Source organism: Chiloscyllium plagiosum, unplaced genomic scaffold (assembly GCF_037043375.1).
Source record: "Chiloscyllium plagiosum isolate Xiang-an unplaced genomic scaffold, Cpla_swu_hap1 HiC_scaffold_53X, whole genome shotgun sequence".
Lineage (NCBI taxonomy): Eukaryota > Metazoa > Chordata > Chondrichthyes > Orectolobiformes > Hemiscylliidae > Chiloscyllium > Chiloscyllium plagiosum.
Genome location: NW_028270191.1, coordinates 11,658,231 through 11,683,092, shown reverse-complemented (window position 1 = coordinate 11,683,092; position 24,862 = coordinate 11,658,231).

Here is a 24,862-nt window from a genome sequence, read left to right as displayed (position 1 = left end):
GTAACCAGAATAGCATTAATGTCAGGGACTCTGTCACACTTGTCGGATTTCACCTTGGTTTTGGATCAGTGGTGCTGGAAGAGCACAGCAATTCAGGCAGCATCCGAAAAGCTTCGAAGCTCCTCGGATGCTGCCTGAATTGCTGTGCTCTTCCAGCACCACTGATCCAGAATCTGGTTTCCAGCATCTGCAGTCATTGTTTTTACCTCGTGGATTTCACCTTGGACCAGGATTGAGAATGATGCCAGGAACCCCGAGGCCCCCACACCAGCAGTCAGAAAGTAGGGTTCCCCACATGCAGGGGTCAAGGAGACTTGTTGTTAACCATGCCAAAAGTAGTTTCAGCTAATAGATTCACTCATTAGCTTGGGTATGTCTCGAATGTATATTAAATGGATTAAGCTAATAAATTTGATTTATATCAAAAAGCACATGTTTTCTTGTAATAATTTGATCAACCTAAAGGAACCTGAAAGGGATTTTCATCCTAACAATAGACTGACAAGTAGTACGTTGGAATAAAGGGAAATCTACCAGATTTCTTGTACATGAATCTATCAACAAACGTTTGACTCATTGCTAAAAATGGTCGACAAGTGATTTTAAAAAATCCCTGAATGATGTGCAATTACCAACAAGGATTGGCTCGTTAACGTGGCTTGGGAGTTGTGGGTGGAGTTAAAAGTAATGGTGAGTAAAGCTGATCGACAGGGGGTAAGATCATAACATGTGACATGTGAAGGACAGACACTCAAGTCAGAGAGTGAGTCTATTGGGGTAGTGAGTATTTCTTTGAATGTCAGGCACTTTGCAACAGAAAAGGAAATAGAATACGTTGCAGCCGGTGGAGCAGAGGGTCTACTCCAACATTACACTTCTCCAGCTTTAGACACACAATGCCTCACTGGAATATTAAAGCACTGACCTGCTTCCAGTGAGCAGGCCGCTACATTCCTCTGACAGATACCTGTTCAATCTGATCTGAACACCTTGCAGACCTGTTGAAGTCATGGCTGATTTTTTTTTTCAATGGTCTGTCCTCAGAAACTGTGAATGATTTTTCTGTAATTACTAATCTCCTTTCTCTTCACTCTCTCACAGTGAATTTACTAGCACTTGTGATTTTATTCAGAGGAAAATGTGGGATATCCCCATGCACCACCTGTTACCTGATCGCCATGGCAGCAGCAGATCTACTGTACATTATCCTTGAGGTCATACTGTACCGGATCAATAATTATTATTTCCCTCTGAATTTCTTGGATGTGACGACTGTCTGCAGAGTTCACTACACCCTGCGCCGTGCTGCCACCGATTGTTCTGTCTGGTTCACCGTAACTTTTACCTTTGATCGATTTGTTGCCATTTGTTGCCAGAAGTTGAAAATGAAATATTGCACCAAGAAAACTGCGACAGTGGTTCTAGCAACAACAGGCATTCTGCTCTGTTTCAAAAACATTCCCACCTACTTCAGGTACGAAGCTAAACGAATCATTAACAATGTCGAGTGGTACTGCACCAGTAGTGAAGCATATTATAATGATCCCATATGGAGAGGATTCAATAGGTTTGAAAAGGTCTTAACTCCAATGCTCCCATTTGCTTTAATTCTGTTGATCAACACTCTGACAGTCAGGCACATTTTAGTGGCCAGTCGGGCCCGTAAGAGATTGAGAGATCAGAGCAAGGGGCAGAATCATTGTGACCTAGAGATGGAGAGTAGAAGAAAGTCTATCATTTTACTCTTTTTTATATCCAGTAGTTTCATCCTTTTATGGATGTGGTACCTTTTGAAATATTTTAATACCTTAGATCCATTATTAGAAGAAAATTCTGAATATATATTCCGATACGTCGCAAATATGCTCCGGGATATAAATTGCTGCACAAACACACTTATTTATGTGGCAACACTGTCCAAGTTCAGAGAAAATTTTACAAATGCATTGATGTTTCCTTTTAAGCGAATTATTCATTGTAAGCATCAATAAAACAAATGGTAATGTCACACCATGCAAAGGGGAATGCATAACAGTGATTGCTAGATGAATGGAGGAAAAGAAAGTTTCTGTTGCAGAACATCTGTCCACTATTAGTGATGACGATAAATGCACACAAAGCATTTATACAAGGAAGTCATTAACCATTGCGTTTAAGACACACCAGAGACTACTGCATCAAAAACAACGGATGAACATGAAGGAATGGGAACAACCAGTGTTGCAAAGTCTCCTGAGGAGCAGAAGAAGGCAGAATTCACAGAAATTGTTCTCACTACATTGGTTTGATTCTTAGCTACTCACATCATGAAGAATATCTAATTCTGTGAAAAGAAAATGCTGTGCGTGGTGGAAATTTTCATGTGCCAATCTATGACTACACTTTAAGGAGGATTATCATGGTATACTATCTTCTTATTAATACAAATTACAAACACTGGAGAACAGTGAGTAGTGACTGACCTTGACAAAAAGAGATATTTTACAATTTGCAGCATAAAAAGCCATTGCAAAACTGGAGTCAATGTGAATCAGGGGGCAATCTTTCCTCTGTTTGAAGGATCATGGAAGACAATGGAAGATAGTTGTTGTTGTTTGGGGATGGGTAACTCAGTTCCAGGACATCTCTGCAGGATTTCCTTCATGTAGTATCCCAGGCCCAACCATTTTACACTGCGTCCACCACAATATCAAAGGGAAGGATGTTCACTGATGATGCACAACATTCAGCAAAACTGATTAAGAAAGTCTGATATGGGGCAATTCTGTGAAGAGACAGAGACCATTTAGAATAACAAGGAGACAATCGGTAGAGAAGTGAAATGTATACTTCGTTTCTGTCTCAACACAGGAGGTCTCCCTGAAATAAGCAAGATTCAATGATCCAGTGAAAGTGTGGAACTGACAGAAATTTGATATTGAAGAGAAGATGCATTGTAGAAAATAATGATGCTGAAAATTACTACATTGAGGGGTCCGCTGGCCTTTGTCTGAGACCGTTGAAAATAATGTTGATAAAGGTAGCGAATGAGATTAATATCTCAACGCAGACTGCTGTTTGGTATTTTGAAAACGCAACATCATTCTTTAAAAAAGGAGAGAGTAAGAACATTTCCAATGCAGATCTATAAACCTGACATCAGTAGTCGGGAATATAACGAACTTATTTGAAGGCAAGTGATTATTTGACAGGTGGAAACAGATTCTCTACTTCAGCAGAGGCAGCACGGAATTGTGAAGGGGAGAGAACTGAGAGGATTTCCTGAAGATGTTACTGGCAGAGTTGATGTGGTGAAGCAGTGGATGTGGTGTATTTGGAATATGAGAAGGATTTTGATAATGTGCCTCATGGGAAACAATATGAATGTGCATGGGATTACGGGTAATATACCACCATACATGAAGGATATTGTCACAGACATGATTGGAACATTGAACTGGGAATCAAGACACACTCGAAAACAAGTCATCTCAAAAATGAAATACTTACAGATGGTCAACATCTCACTGATCTCCATCGAAGATTAAAAAAAGCATCAGTTCCCATAGTGACTGTTAAAATCATTCATTCACTGCAGCCCTCCCTTTGTGACTTCATACATTCATTGCAGCCCTCGTTATCTCAGTATCATTCACTCAGTGCAGCCCTACCTATCTCTGGAACATTATTCACTCACTACATCCCTCCCTATCTCTGTAACATCACTCACTCACTGCATCCCTCCCTATCTCTGTAACATCATTCACTCACTGTACATCATTCACTCACTGCAGTCCTCCCAATCTCTGTAATGTCACTCACTCACTGCAGCCCTCCCTATCTCTGTAACATCATTCACTCACTGCAGCCCTCCCTATCTCTGCAACATCATTCACTCACTGCAGCCCTCCCTATCTCTGTAACATCATTCACTCACTGCAGCCCTCCCTGTCTCTGCAACATCATTCACTCACTGCAGCCCTCCCTATCTCTGTAACATCATTCATTCACTGCAGCCCTCCCTATCTCTGCAACATCATTCACTCACTGCAGCCCTCTCTATCTCTGTGACATCACTCACTCACTGCAGCCTTCCTATATCTGTAAAATCATTCACTCACTGCAGCCCACCCTATCTCTGTCACATCATTCAGTCACTGAAGCGCTACTTTTCTCTTAAATATCATTCACTCACTGCAGCATTTCCATATTTCTGTAACATGATCCAGTCACTGCATCACTCCTTATCTCTGTAACATCATTCAGTCAATGCAGCCCTCCCTATATGAGTAACATCATTCACACACTGTAGCGCTCCCTATCTCTGTAACATCATTTGCTCACTGCAGTGCTGCTTATCTCTGTGCCATCATTCAGTCACTGCAGCCCTGCCTATCTCTGTACTATCATTTAGTAACTGCAGCGCTCCCTATCTCTGTTCCATCATTCAGTCACTGCAGCATTTCTTTTCTCTATAACATCATTTAGTCAATGCAGCGCTCCCTATATCTGTGACATCAGTCACTCACTACAGCCGCCCCTATCTACATAGCAGCATTCAGTCACTGCAGCACTCCTTATCTCTGCACCATCATTCACTCACTGCCGCCCTCTCTATATCTGTAACATCATTCGCTCACTACAGCGTTCTGTATCTCTATACCATCATTCAGGCACTGCAGCCCTCCCTATCTCTGTAAAATCATTCAGTCACTGCAGCAATCCCTATCATTGTAACATTATTCAGTCGCTGCATCCCTCCCTATCTCTGCAACATCATTCACTCACTGCAACCCTCCCTAATTCTGTAATATAATTCACTCACTGCAGCCCTCCCTGTCTCTGTGACATCATTCACTCACTGCAGTCCTCCCTATCTCTGTTACATCATTCAATCAGTGCAGGCCTCCCTAACTCTGTAACATCATTCACTCACTGCAGCACTCCTTGTCTGTGTAACATCATTCAGTCGCTGAAGCTCTCCCTATCTCTGTAACATCATTCACTCACTGCTATCCTCCGTAATTCTGTAACATCATTCACTCACTGCAGCTGTCCCTATCTACATAGCATCATTCAGTCACTGCGGCACTCCTTATCTCTGCAACATCATTCACTCCCTCCAGCCCTCCCTAATTCTGCAATATCATTCACTCACTGCAATCCTCCCTATCTCTGCAACATAATTCACTCACTGCAGTCTCCCTGTCTCTGTGACATCATTCACTCACTGCAGTCCTCCCTAATTCTGTAACCACATTCAGTCACTGCAGCACTCCCTGTCTGTGTAACATCATTCACTCACTGCAGTACTCCCTTACTCTCTAACATTATTCTGTCACTGCAGGACTCACTAATGCTGTCCCATCACTCCATCCCTCCCTGCCTCTGTAGCATCATTCACTTACTGCGTCCCTCCCAACCTCTGTAACATCATTCATTCACTGCAGTTCTCCATGTCTCTGTCACATCATTCACTCACTACAGAGCTCCCTATCTCAGCAACATCATTCAGTCACTGCCGCCCTCCCTATCTCTATAACATCATTCAAACAATACAACGCTCAGTATCTCTGTAGCATCATTCACTCACCGTAGTGCTGCCGATCTCTGTACCATCTTTCAGTCACGGCAGACCTCCCCATCTCTGTAATATCATTCAGACACTGCAGCCCTCCTTATCTCTGTAATATCATTCAGTCACTGCATCGCTCCCTATATCTGTACCATCATTCAGTCATCACAACCCTCCCTATCTTTGTACCATCAATTAGTCACTGCAGCCCTCCCTAACTCTGTAACATTATTCAGTCACAGCAGTATTCCAGCCCTTCCTAACTCTGTAATATTAATCATTCACTGCAGTCCTCCCTATCTCTGTTACATCATTCACTCACTGCAACCCTCCCAGTCTCTGTAGCCATGATGTGGAGGTGTCACCACTTAAGTTTTGTTTTATCTCTGTAACATCCCCCCAACCCCCCTCCCCCCTGAGATACTGGACTTTTTTATGTTTCCTGCCTCGTCCTTCTGCACCTATGACATTCCCTTGCTCTTGATAACCACTGAAACTCTCCCGATCGAGGAAAACCTCTCCACGCCTTCCAGCCCAAGAGGAATTGGCCATAACAGTCCACATGAGCTCCCACATTCTCTTGCTCTGTTTAAAATGAAAGTGATCAAGAAACGATACCTGGTGTTATCGAGTGATGATTTTAAACTTATCCTCTGAGCTCCTTGCTCTGTCCACTTTTAATATGAATAACTGAAATGGATATTATCCCTAAGCACCAGCTCAGGGTATAGGAGGAGGGCATTCGAAGGATAATGGTTGAATGTGATATTGATTTCACTTTCCTCATCCAAGTCATTTATTAATTGTAAATAACTGCGTCCCCAGCACCAATCCCTGTGGCACTCCACTAACTCCAGCTTGCTATCCTGAAACTGCCCCGCCTTATCTCAACTTTCTATCTTTGATTAGTTAGTCAAATTATCCACTCTAATATGTGTCCAAAACCGTGGTCCCGTGTTTTATTAAGGAGTCTAAAATTTTCAAACGACTTCTGAAAATCCAAAAACATTGCATCGACCTTTCCCCAGTTTGTTACTTCCTCAAAGATTCAGAAAGTCACGGATTCATACAGCACAGAAAAAGACCCTTTGATCCAACTCATCCATGATGGTGACATTTCCCAAGCTAAACATATCCTATTTGCCTGCATGTGTCCCAAATCCATCTAAGCTTTTCCTATCCATGTCCCTGTCCAAATGTCTTTTAAATGGTGTAAATATGCTCACATCTATCACTTCCTCTGGCAACTTGTTCCATACACACAACGCCTTCTATCTGAAAAAGGTTGCCCCTCAGATCCCTTACAAATCTTTTTCCTCCCACTTTAAATAAGTGCTCTTTAGTTTTTGGAATCCCCTACCCTGGGGGAAAGCACTTGGCTATTCATAGAGTATATAACTGCACACTGTACAGCACAAGAAAGAACCTTTGGCCCACGATTTTGTGCCGAACCAGAAGCCAAAATAAACAGTGCCTTTCTAGGTGGTACGGTGGCCCGGTGGTTAGCACTGCTACCTCACAGTGCCAGGGGTCTGGGTTTGGTTCCTGTCTCAGGCGACTGTCTGTGTGGAGTTTTCACATTCTCCCTGTATCTGCGTGAGTTTCCTCCCAAAATTCAAACATATGCAGGTGAGGTGAACTGGCCATGCTAAATTGCGCATAGTGCTTTGGGATGTGTATGTTCGGTGCATTAGTCAGGGGCAATAACAGGGAATGGGTCTGGGTGGATACTCTTTGGAGGGTTGGTGTGGAAGTGTTGTGCCAAATGACCTGCTTTCACACTGTCAGGATTCCATGATTCTGCCTGCCCTGGGTTTATTTCCCTGTATTCCCTCAAGTCATGTGGTTATCTAAATGTCTCTTAAATGCCGCTGTTGTATCTGCCTCCACCAATACCCCTGGCAGTACATTCCAGACTCCTCCGGTTCTCTGTGTGAAACATTTGCCCCTCACATCTCCTTTGAACTTTCCTTTTTCACCTTAAATGCATTTCCTCTCGTATTAGACATTCCAATTCCTGGGATAAAAAGATTCTGACCTTCAACCCTATCTATGCATCTCATAATTTTATAGATTTCTATCAAGTCTCCCGTCTTCCTCTCCTGCTCCAGAGAGAACAACCGAATTTTTCCAACCTCTCCTTATATCTCATACCCTCTAATCCAGGCAGCATCCTGCTAAACTGCGTCTGCCCCTTTCCAAAGCCTCGAACTGTGAATGAACCAAAGTCGAATAAAAATGCAATATGACATCCTGACTCTTGAACTGAGTTCCATGACTAATCAAGACAAGCATTCCATATGCCTTGTTGCCCACCCAATCTACTTGTGTAGCCATTGTCAGGGAGCTATTGACTTGAACCCCAAGATCCCTGTGTGTAACAATGCTGTTCAGTGTCCTACAATTAACAGTATACATTTCCTTATCATCTGAGCTTTCAAAGTGCAGCACCTTACAATTACCTGGATTCAACTCCATCTGCCATTTCTGTGCCCATATCTGCAACTGATCTATATTGCTCTATATCATTTGACAACCTTCTACACTATCCACAGCTCCATCGATCTTTGTATTATCTGCAAACTTCTGAACCCACCCATCTGTATTGTCGTTCAAATCATTTACATATATCACAAACAGCAGAGGTCTGATTATGAATCCCTGCGAAACACCATTAGTCATGGACCACCAGCCTGAGAAACACCCTTCCACCACTACCATCTGCCTTCTATGGGCAAGCCAATTCTGAATCTACACAGCCAGGTTACCATAGATACCATGCATCTCAAACTTTTGAATGAGACTATCATGAGTGAGCTTGTCGAAAGCCTTACTAAAATATATGTAAGTAACATCCATTGCTCTACGATCATCAATCACCTTTGTCACCTTCTCAAAGAAAATCCACTCAAGATAATAAGACATGACCTGCCTTTCATGGAGCCATCCTGACTGTGCCTGATTAGGCCATGGTTTTGCAAATGTGCGTAAATTCTATCACGAAGAGTTCTCTCCAATAGCTTCCCAATTCTCTCCACTAGCGTCTCAAATTCTCTCAGTATACCCCTGTTGACTTTATGAGCCTCTGTATATTCGCATAAATTTTTTCAAGTACAAATTACCCAGTCAGTTTGTCAAGCAATATTTCTGCAATCAAGATTTCCGCAATAAAAGGAGATGACACTGATCTGATGGGCCAAAGGACCTCTTCTGTGCTGTATGATCCTATGATTCCCTGAGACACAACTCGATCCTCAACAAAATCTGGGTCTTTTACGCAATATCCAGCTGCAAACTGCCTGAAATATACAGCATAACCATTCACTGCGACACAGGGCATTGCAAGGACAAGGGATGACCTGGTGATATTGTCATTAAGCCTACAATCCAGTTAATGTTCTGGGACATGAGTTCAAATCCTGCTATGGCAGATGGTTGAATGTGAGTTCAATGGAAAATCTGGAATGAAGAATCGAATTTTGACCATAAAACATTTGCTTCTTGTTTGGGGAAAATGAAGGCATGTGTGATGACTATGAAATGGAGAAACCCAAATTTTTGCAGACAGTTATGGTACAAAATCCAGACAGAAGCAGATGACAGTTAAAGTCATAACTCTTTGCTTTTTCCACTAGTGGGACGTGGGCGTCGCTGGCTGGGCCCAGCATTTATTGTCTGTCCCTAGTTGCCCCTAGAAGGTGGTGGAGCTGCTTCCTGAACTGCATCAGTCCATTTGCTGTATGTTGACCCACCATGTTGTTTAGGAGGGAGCTCCAGGATTTTGACTCAGCAACTGTGAAGGAACGGCAATATATTTCCAAATCAGAACGGTGAGTAGCTTGGAGGGAAAGTGCAGGGATTGATATTCCCAAGTATCTGCTGTCCTTCTCCTTCTAGATCAAAGTGGTCATGGGTTTGGAAGGTGCTGTGTGAGGAGCCTTGGTGAATTTCTGCAGTGCATCTGGTAAGTGGTACATACTGCTGCTACTGAGCGTCAGATGTGGGGGGTGTGGATGCTTGTGGATGTACGGTCCAATCAAGCGAGCTGCATTGACCTGCACATCCACTAATATCATTTATTGTATCCGTTGCTCCCGATGCGGTCTCCTCTACATTGGGGAGACTGGGCGCCTCCTAGCAGAGCGCTTTAGGGAACATCTCCGGGACACCTGCACGAATCAACCACACCGCCCCGTGGCCCAACATTTCAACTCCCCCTCCCACTCTGCCGAGGGCTTGGAGGTCCTGGGCCTCCTTCACCGCCGTTCCCTCACCACCAGACGCCTGGAGGAAGAATGCCTCATCTTCCGCCTCGGAACACTTCAACCCCACGGCATCAATGTGGACTTCAACAGTTTCCTCATTTCCCCTTCCCCCACCTCACCCCAGTTCCAAACTTCCAGCTCAGCACCGTCCCCATGACTTGTCCGGACTTATCCTACCTGCCTATCTCCTTTTCCACCTATCCACTCCACCCTCTCCCCCCTGACCTATCACCTTCATCCCCTCCCCCACTCACCTATTGTACTCTGTGCTACTTTCTCCCCACCCCCACCCTCCTCTAGCTTATCTTTCCACGCTTCAGGCTCTCTGCCTTTATTCCTGATGAAGGGCTTTTGCCCGAAACGTCGATTTTGCCTGCCCTCAGATGCTGCCTGAACTGCTGTGCTCTTCCAGCACCACTAATCCAGAATCTGGTTTCCAGCATCTGCAGTCATTGTTTTTACCTTGCTGACTGACCTGCTCTGTTTATCCAGCACCACTCTAATCTTGTCCTGGATGGAGTCGAGCTTCTTGCTGGGATTGCATCCATCCATGCAAGTGAATTGCAAGCTATCAGAAAGAACTTTAGATTAGATTACTTACAGTGTGGAAACAGGCCCGTCGGCCCAACAAGTCCACGCCGACCTGCCGAAGCACAACCTAACCAGACCCATTCCCCTACATTTACCCCTTCACCTAACACTACGGGCAAGTTAGCATGGCCAATTCACCTAACCTGCACATTTTTGGACTGTGGGAGGATACCAGAGCACCCGGAGAAAACCCACGCAGACACGGGAAGAGTGTGCAAACTCCACACAGTCAGTCGCCTGAGGTGGGAATTGAATGTGGATCTCTGGTGCTGTGAGGCAGCAGTGCTAACCACTGTGCCACCGTGCCGCCCATATCACTGCATATGTATTAAGTAACTTGGTGCTGACTCAATGGCTAGACAGTGTTTTGAACAGAGAACTCCACATGACAACTTTCACTCTCAATCTTAAAATTGGTTGAGAAGATGCCGCATTTGTGTGCACAAATATATTTTTACAAAGCAACATTAATCATCTTGTGAACGTACAATACAGGAGAAGCATGCCATTCAGTCCTCAAGCCTGTCCCACAATCCAATAAGATCTTGGTTGATCTGTTAAATTTAGAAACCTCACTCCCTCAATCTTGCTGTCAAGATTCAGCAACTGAGTGACAACATTATGGCTTCAAGAGGTCTATTCTGTCCTGCTTGTTTTTGTGAAAAGAGGTTAAGACAGAGGTGCAGAGCAGACTGCTCCAAGCCAACAAAGTAAACAGCTTGTGAGACGCTGTTTTTTTTTAAAGTAGGAACAATAAAGGCAGCCTGAAGGGGATGTGACAAGATCCCAAAGAACCAGGATTTTTTGTTTAACTTGCAGTAGCTGTTGGGGTTTGGAAGCAGCTCCACGTCCCTCCCTGCTACACCAAAACACGTGAGTTCTCTCTCTCTCTTTCTCTCTCTCTCTGTCGCTCTCTCTCTCTCAGAGTTTTCCCTTGATGTTCTTTCCTCCTGGGCTGGAGAATTGCATGTGAGACAATCTATTTCACTGACTATGCCTTTGCCAAGGGTGTGTTTATGGGATGTTACAACATAGGAACAGTTGTTGTTCAGGAGTCAAATCATGTATTATTCTGTTATGTTTTCCAACAGAGTAAAGTTATCCCAATTCGTCTTTCTTTTGTTTGCATTTTAACTGTCGTGCATGAATAAAGTGTGTTGTGCTTAAAATCTGGTAGTCTGACCAATCGAATTATATCCAGAACGCAACATCTTACACGTGCATTGAGAAAACGTTGGTATCTAGGCCATCTTCTTAAAATAATTCGAAGGGATTTGGTCTGGTCCAAAACAGACAGTGAGATTTTTTTCTGCATTATTTTCATCGAAACGTGTGGAGCTGACTGCAACCGTTTCAGATCTCACAGTGGCATCTGTCCCGGAACAACTTCATGGAGTCACCAGGAGGCACATATAGCTCAGAGTAAAGGAATGTCAATATTGAAAATGTCTTTCTGCATTACCGTTTTGCATTGTTTCTGTAAATTCCACTTTTGGAACACTGCGTATGATTCCGGTCACCCTCCTATAGGAAGGATGTTAACAGAACTTAGGACAGTTCAGCATAGGGATGGGCCCTTAAGACATGATGTTGTGCCAAACATGATGCTAAATCAAACTAATTCCCTCTGCCTCCAACACCAACCCTGGCAGTGCATTCCAAACACCTCCCACTGGCTGTATAAATAACTTGTCCCTCACGTCTCCTTTGAATTTTCGCCCTCTCAACTGAAATGTATTCCCTCTGGTATTAGACATTTCAACTCTGGGAAGAAGAATCTGACTGTTGGGTCAACTTGAGAGAGTGCAGAAAATATTTACAAGGATGTTGCCTGGATGAGTGGATAGGCAGAGAGGGAGTGCAGTGAACGAGAACAGCAGTTAAGTCATACAAAGGAATGGTTGATAGTGAGCCAGGGAAGGAGAAAAGCAGCAGTGAGGAGAATTAATCGGTGAGAATGGAGTGGATGTGCTGAGAGCAGCCCATGCAATCACACGGCCTTGGGTGTGGGGATTGGGGCAAAGGCCATGGAAAGAGATGGTCAGGATCAAACGTGAAACGTGATATTGAGGCCTGCAGGCCAAGTGGAAAATGAGATGCTGAGAAGAAAGATTTGAATGGAATGCCATCGGAGAGAGGAGCAGAACCACCTTCTGGATGGAAATGTTTTTCCTAACATGCCCTTGAACTAATCTACCAATTACCTTAAATCAGTTCCCTCTGACCACAGATATCGCTGCTCAGGGAAGCTGGTCTTCCATATCCAATCTATCAAATGCCATCTTCATTCGATTATGTTCCTCTTTAGTTGACTCATCAATGGTTCTTCCGATTTATTCTATGTTCTGCTGTAAGCACAGTCTTAATATTTGGAGAAAGTGAGTAGCAGTCCTGATGAAGGACCTATGCCTGAAACATCGATTCTCCTGCTCCTCAGATGCTACCTGAATTGCTGTGCTTTTCCAGCACCACACTCTCGACATAGGCCTAACATTGCCTGCTCTTTCGTCCTCTGATGATGTTCTGAACAGGTAAGTAGAGGCCAGTTAGTTCATCTGTAGATGGGAAAATGGTGGAGGCTATTATTAAAGAAAAAATAATGAGACATTTGGATAGAAAGGATTTCACAAGGCAAATGCAGAATGGATTCAGGAAGGGAAGGTCGTGTTTGACAATCTGATTGGAACTCTTTGAGGATGTAACAATCGCGCTGGATGGAGGGGAACAGTTGGATGTTGTATCCTTGGATTTCCAAAAGGCATTCAACATAATGCCACATACAAGACTCATCCATAAGATAAGAATGCATGGAGCTGTGGGGAATGTTCTAGTACAGATAGAGGACTGGCTCATCAGAAAATGGGTGTTTCTCTGGTTGGAGATCATTGGTGAGCAGGGTCTGTGTTGGACCCGCAACTATTCATGATATATAGAAATCATCTGGAAGAGGAGACAAAGCGTAACGTATCCAAGTTTGCTGATGACGTGAAACTGAGTTGAAAGGCAAACTGTGCAAAGGATGTGGAGGGTCTGCAGAGACGTTTAGATCGGTTAAATGAGTGGACAAAGGGCTGGCAGATGGGGTACAAGTCGCCAAATGTGAGGTTATCCACTTTGGAAGTAAAAATACTCAGTCAAAGTATTACTTAAATGATAGTCATGATTTGGAGGTGCCGGTGATGGTTTGGGGTGTACAAAGTTAAAAAATCACACAAATCAGGTTATAGTCCAACAGGCCAATTTGGAAGTACTTGATTTCAGTGTGCTGCTCCGTCATCGGGTGGTTGAATCGTTAAAAGTTAATTTTCAGGTGCAACAGGCAATCAGGAAGACAAATGGAACATTGTCTTTCACTGCCACAGGGATTGAATTTCAGAGCAAGGAGGTTCTGCTGCAATTGTACAAGGTATTGGTGAGGCCACACATGGGGTGTTGTGCTCAGTTCTGGTCTCTGGACTTGAGGAAGTATCTACTGGCTTTGGAGGTGGTGCAGAGGAGGTTCACGCGGTTGATTCCGGAGATAAGGGAAATACCTGATGAGGAGAGGTTGAGCCGCCTGGGACTGTAATCACAACAGTTTAGAAAAATGAGAAGGGGATCTTATAGAAACACATAAAATTATGAAAGGGATAGATAAGATAGAGGGAGGCAGGTTGTTTCCGCTGGTGGGTGAGACTAGGACGAGGGGAAATGGCTTCAAGATTAGGGGGAGTAGATTTAGGACAGAGATGAGGGGGATCTGAATTTCCCACAGAGTAGTGAGTCGATGGAATTCTCTGCCCAGGGAAGCAGTAGAGACAGCTTTATTATATAAATTCAACACACAGTCGGATGGATTTTTGTATTATGGTCGGGGAATTAACGTTTATGAGGATAATGCAGGTAGAAGGAACTGAGACGATGGATATATCAGCCATGATCTTAATGATTGGCAGAGCGGGCTCGACAGACCAAATGGCCTACTCCTGCTTCTATTACTATGAAACTATAATTGCCGAACATATAAGTGACCCCGCTCTCTCTCCACACTGTTTCAAAAATCAACGATACAAGTCAAATATTCTGTCTGCTCTGTCATTAGTTCATCAAATAGGTACATTGAATAGAACATAGAACATAGAACAGTACAGCACAGAACAGGCCCTTCAGCCCACGATATTGTGCCGACCACTGATCCTCATGTATGCACCCTCAAATTTCTGTGACCATATGCATGTCGAGGAGTCTCTTAAATGTCCCCAATGACCCTGCCTCCACAACTGCTGCTGGCAACGCATTCCATGCTCTCACAACTCTCTGTGTAAAGAACCCGCCTCTGACATCCCCTCTATACTTTCCTCCAACCAGCTTAAAACTATGACCCCTCGTGTTAGTCATTTCTGCCCTGGGAAATAGTCTCTGGCTATCGACTCTATCTATGCCTCTCATTACCTTGTATACCTCAATTAGGTCCCCTCTTCTCCTCCTTTTCTCCAATGAAAAAGTCCGAGCTCAGTCAACCTCTCCTTATAAGATAAGCCCTCCAATCCAGGCAGCATCCTGGTAAACCTCCTCTGAACCCGCTCCAAAGCATCCACATCTTTCTTATAATAGGGGGACCAGAACTGGACGCAGTATTCCAAGTGCAGTCTAACCAAAGTTTTATAGAGCTGCAACAAGATCTCACGATTCTTAAACTCAATCCCCCTGTTAATGAAAGCCAAAACACCATATGCTTTCTTAACAACCCTGTCCACTTGGGTGGCCATTTTAAGGGATCTATGTACCTGCACCCCAAGATCCCTCTGTTCCTCCACACTGCCAAGAATCCTATCCTTAATCCTGTACTCAGCTTTCAAATTCGACCTTCCAAAATGCATCACCTCGCATTTATCCAGGTTGAACTCCATCTGCCACCTCTCAGCCCATCTCTGCATCCTGTCAATGTCCCCCTGCAGCCTACAACAGCCCTCTATACTGTCAACGACACCTCCAACGTTTGTGTCATCTGCAAGCTTGCTGACCCATCCTTCAATCCCCTCATCCAAGTCATTAATAAAAATTACAAACAGTAGAGGCCCAAGGATAGAGCCCTGTGGAACACCACTCACCACAGACTTCCAGGCGGAATATTTCCCTTCTACTACCACTCGCTGTCTTCTGTTGGCCAGCCAATTCTGTATCCAGACAGCTATGTTCCCCTGTATCCCATTCCTCCTGACCTTCTGAATGAGCCTACCATGGGGAACCTTATAAAATGCCTTGCTAAAGTCCACATACACCACATCCACAGCTCGACCCTCATCAACTTTTCTAGTCACATCCTCAAAGAACTCGATAAGGTTTGTGAGGCATGACCTGCCCCTCACAAAGCCGTGTTGACTGCATTTAATCAAGTCATGCTCTTCCAGATGGTCATAAATCCTATCCCTCAGAATCCTTTCTAACACCTTGCAGACGACAGACGTGAGACTTACTGGTCTGTAATTGCCGGGGATTTCCCTATTTCCTTTCTTGAAGAGAGGAATTACATTTGCCTCTCTCCAGTCCTCAGGTACGACTCCAGTGGAGAGCGAGGATGAAAAGATCTTCGCAAGTGGCGAAGCAATTGCATTTCTCGTTTCCCAAAGCAGCTGAGGACAAATCTGGTCCGGGCCTGGCGACTTGTCAATCTTAATGTTTGACAAAATTTTCAGCACATCAGCTTCCTCTATCTCTATCCATTTCAGCATGCACACCTGCTCTTCAAAGGTTTCATTCACTTCAAAGTTCGTTTCTTTCGTAAAGACAGGAGCAAAAAACTCATTTAGGACTTCAGTTAGCACTGCTGCCTCACAGCGCCAGAGACCCGGGTTCAAATCCCGCCTCAGGCGACTGACTGTGTGGAGTTTGCACATTCTCCCCGTGTCTGCGTGGGTTTCCTCCGGGTGCTCCGGTTTCCTCCCACTGTCCAAAGATGTGCAGGTTAGGTGAATTGGCCATGCTAAATTGCCCGTAGTGTTAGGTAAGGAGTAAATGTAGGGGTATGGGTGGGTTGCGCTTTGGCGGGGCGGTGTGGACTTGTTGGGCCGAAGGGCCTGTTTCCACACTGTAAGTAATCTAATCTACCTCCTCAGACTCCACACACAAATTCCCTATGCTATCCCTGATCGGGCCTACTCTTTCTTTGACCATTCTCTTATTCCTCACATAAGTGTAAAATGCCTTTGTGTTCTCCCTAATCCGCTCTGCCAAGCCTTTCTCATGCCCCCTCCTCGCTCTCCTCAGACCATTTTTAAGCTCCTTCCTTACCTGCCTGTAATCCTGTAGAGCTGAGCTTGACCCTAGCTTCCTCCACCTTACGTAAGCTACCTTTTTCCTTTTGACGAGAAGCTCCATCGCTCTCGTCATCCAAGGTTCCTTTATCTTACCACTTCTTGCCTGTCTCAGAGGGACATATTTATTCATCACTTGCAACAACTGTTCCTTAAACATGTCTACAGTGCCTTTACCATGGAACAATTGCTCCCAATCCATGCTTCCTAACTCATGTCTAATCGCATCATAGTTTCCTCTTCCCCAATTAAATATCCTCCCATTTTGCCTAATCCTCTCCCTCTCCATAACTATGTAGAATGTGAGGCAGTTGTGGTCACTATCACCAAAATGCTCTCCCACCACAAGATCTGATACCTGCCCAAATTGCGAGGTGTTACATTTTGGTCAGATAAACCAGTGCAGGGCTTATGCAGTTAATGGTAGGTCCCTTGGGTGGTGTTATTGTACAAAGAGATCAAAGGGTGCAGGTACATAGTTCTTTGAATATTTAAATAGAAGATTTAAAGACATGAACGTCACATAAATTATGAAACAGGATTCTTTTTCCTTCCTGGCATCAGATAGTAAAAGAAAATCAGAAAGTAAGTTTTCAATAAAAACAATCTTCAGATTGGGCAAGTGCCATAGCTTACAGTTTGCTCGAGGAACACAGGGAAATGGGAACAGGAATTGGCCATCCAGTCCATCAAGCCTGCCCCAATTAGTACGATCCTTGCTGATCGAATAATTCAATCCCTTTTACGCTGACTATCCATGTAAACCCTTACAACATTCATAATCCACAAAAAGGTCTACCTGAAATATACTGAATACTGAGCGTCCTCAAACTGCCAGATTAGACAATTCCCAAAGATTCGTAGACATTGGTGGGATCGTGGACAGTGAACAGGCTTGCCCAAGAGTACAACAGGATCTTGATCAACTGCGCCAGGGGGCTGAGGAATGGCAGATGCAATTGAATTTAGATAATTGCGAGGTGTTACATTTTGGTCAGACAAACCAGTGCAGGGCTTATGCAGTTAATGGTAGGGTGGTGTTATTGTACAAAGAGATCAAAGGGTGCAGGTACATAGTTCTTTGAAAGTGGCATCACAGGTGGACAGGGAGGTGAAGAGAAGATGGTTGGCATGCTTGCCTTCATCGGTCAGAGCATTGAGTACAAGAGTCGGGATGTACTGTTGCAGTTGAACAAGATATTGGTAAGACCACATTTGGCGTATTGTGTGTAATTCTGGTCGCCTTGCTATGGGAAGGACGGTATTAAACTGGAAAGAATGCAATAAAGAATTACATGGATGTTAGCGTGACTTAAGGGTTTGAGGTATAAGAAGCGTCTGAATAGACTGGGACTTTTTCGTTTCCCTGGAGAGTCAGAAGCTGAGGGGTGAACATATAAATGCTTACAAAATCATGAAGGGCACAGATAAGGTAAATAGCCAAGATCATTTTTTCCAGGGTTACCGAGTCCAATACTAGAGGGTATCAGTTTAAGAAGAGAGGGGAAAGATTTAAAATGGACCTGAGGAGCAACTTTTTCATGCACAGGGTGGTGCATGTATGAACAAGTTGCCAGAGGAAGTGGCAGAGGTTTTTACAATTACAACATTTAAAAGACATCAGGATGGGTACATGGATGGGGAAGGTTGAGAGGGAAATGGGCCATATTTGGCAAATGGGACTAGTTCAGTTTTGGAAACCTGGCCAGCATGGATGAGGTGGGCCTAACGGTCTGTTTCTGTGCTGTATAACTCCATGACTCTATGACTCTATTTAGAGTAAAAATATTTCTGTTCGTATCAGTACATACTAAATTGCAGCTCCCTGATTTTAAAATCTCATTCCTTCTGCTTCATCTGGGCTTTTCCCTATCTCCTGTCTGATCATTGGATAGGGGAACTAATCCTGGGTGGCTTGAATTATCTGGAAGGATATTCAAGCAAATCTAAATATCTAAACCTGGGTACAGGGGATAAATGGTTCACCCATCTCCAGCAGTGAATGAATATTCTATCACTGTGCTGAACCCTGTCAATCCAGGAATGGGTGATTTCATTGGAAAAAGATTGGATGAAGATTGCAATTCAATTATTATGGTCTCACCACAAGCCAACAAACCAGTTTCAGATTGTAGCATTTCTATCCATCCAGTTTGAACTAAGCACTACGAATGGCTGACCAATAATTTCCAGTTCCTTAACCCTTTATGTCTTTGTTACAGTTAACTTATTAGGAATTATAATCCTGTCCTGTGCGGGGTCAGAGTAAGGGAGAGAGTCACAGTGACACAAAGGAAGCCCATGATTTTATTTTTCACGATATCACGTAGCTTCATCCTCCTCTGGTCTCTGCATGTCATAGAATTCTTATATTATACCATTTTAGGAATTGATCCCCAAAGGGATTATAACGATTCCGAATACGTCTTCAAACAAGTTGAATGGATAACGCGAGATTTAAGTTGCAACACAATCACATCTTTTTATGGCGTGACTCAGTCGAAGTTCAGAGAGCAGGTCAAGAGTGTGGTGAAATATCCAATCGAGTCATTTTTTTTCATTTATCAATAAAGAAAACAAGTGAGAATGGAACATGTTTCAATAAAGTTGCCTCTCAGCTTTCTAAACTCCAATGGCACGGTGGCTCAGTGGTTAGCACTGCTGCCTTACAGCACAAATGGTCCCGGGTTCAATTCCAGCCTCGGGCGACTGTCTGTGTGGAGTTTGCACATTCTCCCCGTGTCTGCGTGGGTTTCCTCCGGGTGCACCGGTTTTCTCTCACAGTCCAAAGATGTGCAGGTCAGGTGAATTGCCCATAGTGCTAGGTGCATTAGTCAGAGGGAAATGGGTCTGGGTGGGTTACTCTTTGGAGGGTTGGTGTGGACTGGTTGGGCTGAAGGGCCTGTTTCCACTCTGTAGGGAACCAAATCTAATTTAGTACAGGCCCAAAGTCTCCTCATCCGACCTCTCCTCAACTTGCAGTCCTTCCATACCTAGGATCAGCCAAGTAAACCTTCTTTGGACTGTCTCCAAAGCCAGTCTATCTTCCATAAGAACATTACAACTAGGAGCAGGAGTAGGTCATTCAGCCCTTCAAGGGTGCTCCGCCATTTAATACAATCATGGCTGAATGTATCTTGCCTCAACTCCACTTTCCGGCCCACTCCCCATGCTGAGTCTGTTGAAATCCTTCAAGATCTTCTACATTTGAATTAAGCCATAGCTGACTCCTCAAAACACCAGCACAGAGTATCCAAGACTGTCCAGTATTTTCTCATAAGACAAGAAACATCTATATATGGTGGATAGCACCAATACCCTGGTACATTAAGCTGCCAATCCTGAATTGGACATTCCCTGAGCCACATTTCTGTAATAGCCTTGATATCCCAATCCCATGTTCTCAACTATGTCCTGAGCTCATCTGACTTACCTTACATGCCTCTTGCATTGAAATAAAGACAGTTTAAATCATACATCCTCAAATAGTGATCGCAGAACTGCACACATTTCATTTCCCTTATCATTGAGGCATAAACTCCTGTTTTTGAATGCCTTTTAGGATAAATGACAACATTTTATTCACTTGCCTTGTATTTTTCAATGTCAAGTGGTACTGCAGCAGTAACGATGCATATTATACAGATCCCATATGGAGAGGATTCAAAAGGCTGGAAAAGATCTTAACACCAATGCTCCCATTTGCTGTTAATCCTGTTGATCAACACTCTGACAGTGCGGCACATTTTAGTGGCCAGTGGGGCCCGTAAGAGACTGAGGGATCAGAGCAAGGGGCAGAATCATTGTGACCCAGAGATGGAGAGTAGAAGAAAGTCTATTATCTTACTCTTTTTGATATCCAGTAGTTCATCCTTCTTATTTTCACCCTTTAGATCCATTATTTGATTAATATTCTGAACATATATACATATTGCATATATGCTCCGGGATATAAACTGCTGCAAGAAAACGCACTTATTTATGCAACAACATTGTCCAGGTTCAGAGAAAAGTTCACAAACGCGTTGATATTTCCTTTTAAGCAAACTATTAAATGTAAGCATCAATAAAACAAATGGTAATGCCACAACATGTGAAGGGGAATTGACAACAGTGATTGCTGGATGAATGGAGGAAAAGATTGTTTCTGTCGGAGCAAATCTATCTAATATTAGCGATGATGAAAAGGGTACTCAGAGCATTAATACAAGGGTATCATTAAACAGCACATTTAAGTCACACCAGATATGACTGCATCAAGAACAATGGATGAACATGAATAAATGGGGAACGATCAGTGTCACACAGTGTCCTCTGGAGCAAGAAAGGAGACAGAATTCTGACCCCTGTCCGTCTGGGACTCGACATCCCGTACCCTGACAGGGTGTTCCACAATCTGAGCTGTCTGACGGAAATCCTCCCGGTGACCTTTCGAACAGCACAGAGGTGTTACCTGTATGGATTGATGCTGCACATTCTCCACTGCTACACCTCTGCCCACTGCCCGGTCATGCTTTGGCGAGACGTTTTTCCCTCCTTGGGCTGAGATTCCCATCAGAGGGTAATCTACAAAGGGGTCCTCCCGTCTTACCCCGGGGATCTGTTGTGGAGAGTGCTGCCTACAGTAGGCTGAGGGAGTTCACCGGGTGTCAGGCCACACACACGTTCTATGGCCTGGAGGAGACTGTTTTCCATGTGTATGTCCGGTATGTCCTCTTGTTCAGTTTTTGAAGGGACTGCTGTTAAAATGTTGTTTACATTTCAGTCCCACCTTCCTGATCTACTGACACTGGGTGTGGGGATGGGCGGCCAAGTCTCCAGACCTTCTCATGTCTCTGCTCCTTTGGCCTGGCCAAGATGGCCATTAACAGGTCCAGGCAGCAGGTCGAGGAGGGGCTTGTCGTTCCTGACTGTCCGCACCTCTTTCACGGGTACATCTGCCCTCGGGTGTCCCTGGAGAGGGAGCACGTGGTCATCACCAGCATGGTCGAGGCCTTTCGAGACTGGTGGGCACTGCGGGAGCTGGAGTGCATCAACCAGCCTGGAAAATTATATTGCCGTTTCGTTGGTTTCTGTTCCAATGAATTTTTTTTTCCCATTTTCATTTTGGACTTTCTGAAAGAAACAAGGGATTCATTTTAACATTTGTTGTCCCAGTCCAAAGTGAATTTGATGTGGATGGGCCAAGGGGATTTGACTTTTAGTTTACTCTGAGTTCTAATGAGTTGAGTGACTCTATTTTAACCCCTTGTTGCACCTACTCAAGATGTTTGGAGGGGACATAGTGGAGGGAAAGTCGTATTTTATTTTCAGAGTCTTAGGAACTTTATTTTGAGTTCAAAAGAGACGAGGGACCTTTGAGCTCCAAAGAGTCAAGGATACTTCACTTTTCTGTTTACCAAGAGGAGAGAGAGTTTGCTCTGTATTTAACCCAGTGCTGTCCCGATCCCAGGAGTGTTTGATGGGGGCAATGTTGAGGGGAATTAACTTTTGACTTTTGAATTGCCCCTGCAATTTCCTGCCTTGAAATCTACCTCCACCCCCGACCCATCCCCCACAGCAGCCTGGGATTCAATTCATCTGGGTCAGGGAATTTGTCTGTTTGGAAACTCGACAGAGATTCCAATCCCTCCCTATTTCCTATGTCAAACTGTGCAAGTTCCTCACAGTCTGTGTTCACCTTTTCCAGAATGAAGACTGAACGGAAGTATTCATTCAACACCCTTCCAATATCCTGTGGCTTCACACACAAGCTGTCCCTTTGGTCCCCAATGGGGCCTAATCATTCCCTGGTTAGCCTAATCCTTTTAATGTATTTATAAAATATCTTAGGATCCTCCCAAATCTTGTTCACAGCTCATTTCTTATGTCCCCTTTTTGTGTTCTAATCGCTTTTTTAAATTCCCTCTTGCCTTCACTGTGTTCTCCGAAAGCCACATCTGAATTGCTCCCTTTGGCCTTCCTGAAAGCCTTTCTTTTCTTCCTCATCCAGTCCTGAATTGTCCAAGACATCCAGGGTTCCCTGAACTTTCTGCTACTCTATCTCCCGTAATCTCCCATCTCCTTTCTGAATGCCCGCACTACTACACTATAGACATATCTACAAGGAGCTCTTCCCAGTCAACATTGGCCATATTCTGCTTTATTTCAATAAAGTCTGCCTTCCCCCAATCCAAAGCCATCTTTCTCCATGTCCATAATAAATTTGAACAGTACCGTGTTGTGGCCGCTATCGCTGAAATGATCCCCCACTGCCACATCGAACACTTGCATGGCTTTTTTCCCCAGAATCAGACCCAGCATTGCACAGTCCCTTGTTGGGCCTTCTACATATTGATACGAAACATCTCCCCTGAATGCGTTTCAAGAAATCTGTCCCATGTAAACCCTTAACTCGATGAGTATTCCAATTTCTGTTGGGAATGTTGAAATCCCAATTACTTGATTATTATTATTGTTATTATTATTATTATTACACAAATCTGTGAACCATCTACATGTGTAATTCTCTATTTCCCACTGACACTTGTGACTCAATGACTCCCTGAGTCTAAAACCCTCCCTCTTGCATGAATTCTTGAGCAATCTGTCCAATTTTCCTATTTCAATGGTGTCTAGTATGTGGCACCGGTAATAATCCAGAGATTACAACCATTGAGGTCCTGCTTTTTAATCTCCTGCCTAGCTCTCTGAATTCTTGATGCAAGATGTCATTCCTCCCTTTGCACATATCATCAGGACCAATATGCTGCCCGCCCTCTAAACCATCATCCACTCTATTCAGGATGCCCTGCAGCTATTCAGTGATGGTCCCTGACCCTGGCACTAGGGAGGCAACACACCATCCTTGAGTCACATGTTTGGGTGCAGATATCTGCTCTCCTGACTAAATAATCCCCTATCACTAATCCTCTTCCTTTATTCCTACCCTTGTACAGTCAAGTCGCTTGTGGTGCCAGAAGCTTGGCTCTGACTTCATTCCTCTGAGGTACCAGCACCCACATCAGCTTCCAAAGTGGAATACCGGTTAGTGAGTGGGAACCCAGGGGACTCCTGCACTACCTGCCTGTGATTTCTGGACTGTATGGTGGTCACTCATTCCCTTCTTCCCACTAGACCCTTGAGCTGCAGTGTGACCACCTCTCTAAACGTGCTGTCCAGCCTTGTGGATGTGCCACAGTGTCTCCAACTGCTGCTCCAGCTCCGAGACCCAGAGCTCCAGCTTCTGCAGCTGGGAACACCTCCTGCACATGTGGTCATCTCGGACACTGACAGGGTCCAGCACTCCCCACATGTGGCAAGCTGCACATTCCACTGACCTCTCTGAACATGTCTTAAACATTCACAAATTAACACCTTTCTGCTCTGGCTCTCTGTAAATTAAGTTCCCACAATTTTGAAGCTTCATGGGTTTGAACCTTATACAGTCTTTGTTTCATTCACTTAGCTTTATTAACTGCATTAATTCTTACCAGACAGCAGATTTCCTACTCCTCTATCACTAAGGTTATGAAATTATTAAGTTGGAAGTCTTCATGGTTCAACCTTTAAGTCGGATTATCATTGTATGTTTTCCTCTTATTATTACAGATTACAAACACTGGAGAACAGGTAGGAGTGACTGTCCTTGACATCAAGGAAACAGTTGGCAATTTGTAGGAAAAGAGCCACCACAAACCTGGAGTCAATGTGAATCAGGGGGCAATCCCTCCTCAGGAGCCTGATGGAATACATTGGAATATGGCTGTAGTCGTTTAGGGATGGGTAACTCAGCTCCAGGACATCTCTGCAGGATTTCCTCACTGTTGTGACCCAGACCCACCTAGTTTGCACTGCATCCACCACAATATCAAAGGAAGGGAAGTTCACTGATTGCTTCACAATGTTCAGAAAAACCGATGAAGAAAAATTGATGTGGGTTAGTTCTGTGAAGAGACAGAGACGTTTAGAATAGGAAAGGGAGAAAGGGTAGAGAAGAGAAGTAAGTACTTTGTGCCTGTCTTAGCAGTGAAGGACACAGGAAGTCCCTCTGAAAGAAGTAGGGTTGAAAGATCCAGTGAAAGTTTGGAACTGAATGAAATTCGATATTGCAGGGAGTTGCATTGGAGAAATTAATAAGGCTGAAAGTTAATGTATTGAGGGGACCCGTTGGTATTAGT